We start from the raw sequence: 2,387 nt of genomic DNA on the forward strand, positions 1-2,387 counted from the left end.
TCTGCTTATGTCCCAAGCAATTTAATTCTATTAACCCCATAATGGGTGGAACTCTTATAGAGTTCGTCAATTTTTTTTTTCCTATATTAGTATGTTCTAACCTTATTTTTTGCGATGTTCCGAATTTCAATGCATTTCCATGGTATTTTTCTACTCTCTTTATTTAAATGTTTTGAGGACAAAGCATGCTTCTTGTTTGGGGAAAGAAACACGTGTAATTAAGGCATCTGTTAGGATATAGATATGTATAATATGCATTTGTTTTCAAGTTAAAAATTTCAAAAATATAAATAAATAAGTTTATGTTATACACTTACGAATATTGGTATTGTTTTCTTTCTCTATGCTCTTAACAATCTAGAAGTCTCACGTAGCTTCTGCATCAGAATAATTGTTAGAAACTTAGGTTAATATGTAGGTAATAATCTTTGCATCTATCTATAAATATATTACCTGAGTATCTATGATTGTTAGCAGTAAGTTTCTGAAATCTAGGCTAGAGTACTTATTCTACAAATCCTGTGAGAATATAGCCTAAAGCTTTATATGAGCAAAACATTTGAGAAATGACACAAGGGAGAAGTAAAATCCGGATAGAGAAATCACACGTCCACTTGCTTGATCACTATGTCATATCCTAAGCGAGAATTTAGGCCCTCTTTAGATCGATATAGCCATAAATTCAAACCTATGAATTATTAAACGCTAGTCGCCCCTCTAAGCCTTTCTTTAGCCTTCCATAAACCACAATTCCTTTACCCTGTTACAAAAACAAAACAAAATAAAAAAATTTAACTTACCCAATCTAGAATAAGTCTGAGAATAGAATGAGGAAGAAAGAAGAAGAGAAAAACCTGTGTAAACAAAAAATTAGTTAGTTGCTTCAGAAAATAAAGAAAAGAAGTTTCCATCCAAAGAAAAGAAAAAGAAAAATAGAAATAAATAAAAATTTCAAAAATAGAATAAAAGGGAGTCAAAAGCCAAAGAAAAAGAAAAATATGGCTAAGGATGGAAACAAAGTATAGAAGCAAAAGAAAATAACAAGGTTTTCTCTAAGTTACATAATATGAAGACTCTTTTATCTCAGACTTGTCCTTTTTGAATATCCATTTCCTTCCTTCTTAAACCATCTCCTAATCCCCACAACACCTAATAAAGACCTCTAGCTCAATTAGGAATAGGTTAGTGTGATAGTAAGTGGTAGATGTGTTGATCGACTCCGGCTTTCGTGTGTGTCATTGAGATTGTAAGGTAAAGTGTGCCCATTGCGCACTGGAGTAGCGAAACTTGAGTGGAAAAATCAGAGTGTTGTATCTTGACTATTATTGTGAGAACCTACTTAAGGACGCTATTCCGAGTTTTCAGAAACGAACCTGTTACTGCCTTTCATAGTATTACTCATTGTATATATGTTTATTTGTAGATGATCGATTATTATGCATATATTAACTTAGGTTTCGACTTGATATTTCTGTATGCGTTACTAGTGAGATGTATAGATAATTGGGACCATGAATAAGGAAACAATAGTTTTATTTCTTAGTCGCTGTAGTATAGATGAAGTTTGTGAGTACCTTCACTGGAAAACTCTCACGAGGCTAGAACTCGTCCACTAGGAAATTCCTAGTGGTTTAAGGCCTTGTTGCATATGGTCAATGCAATCGCACTCAGCGAAACGAGATTAGTTAGAACTCTATTTTTGGTCACTTATTCTAATTTCTCATATTTGCTTGAGGACAAGCAAAATGCTGTTTGGGGGTGGTTTGATAAGAGCCCAAAACTGTAGTTTTAACCCCTTAACAATCGTACTTTTAGACCAATTATGTGAATAATAAGTAAGAGTTAATCTTGACACGTGTTTTATGCATTTCAGGTTTCAAAGTTCATTATGTGCAGAAATGTGCCACTTTAGCGAGATAAAGGAGCAAAGGTCGGTTGCTAAGGAGTTCTGTGATTAAAGGCCAATTTTCAAGAGGACAAAGCCTCTGTAAAGCCCGGTCAAAAGATGAAAAGTCAAAGTCCACGCAGGCAGAAACAATGCACAAAGTCAGCAGAACTTCCGAAGATCATATCTTTGGACTCGGAATTGGGCCTACCTTATGTCAAAACGACCGGCTCGGAAAGAGCTTTCCAATGGTCCAAGCCTTGACCCAATCAGAGGAGCAGAAGTAGACGAAAAGTCTATTGAAGCCAAATCTAGGTGAAAAGCCCTATTCGGACTGAAAGAATTGGGTTTTGGGCCCGATTTTCCGGCCCAAAACATGGCTCCAAGCCCATGCACGATTTTTGGATCTGAAAGTATAAAAACAAAAGCTTGACTCTTTATAAAAAAATAGATAGTTAGGTTAGAAAATAAAAGTAGCTTAGAATAGAAAGTAGCCATTAGA

Source organism: Coptis chinensis, chromosome 3 (genome assembly GCF_015680905.1).
Source record: "Coptis chinensis isolate HL-2020 chromosome 3, ASM1568090v1, whole genome shotgun sequence".
Lineage (NCBI taxonomy): Eukaryota > Viridiplantae > Streptophyta > Magnoliopsida > Ranunculales > Ranunculaceae > Coptis > Coptis chinensis.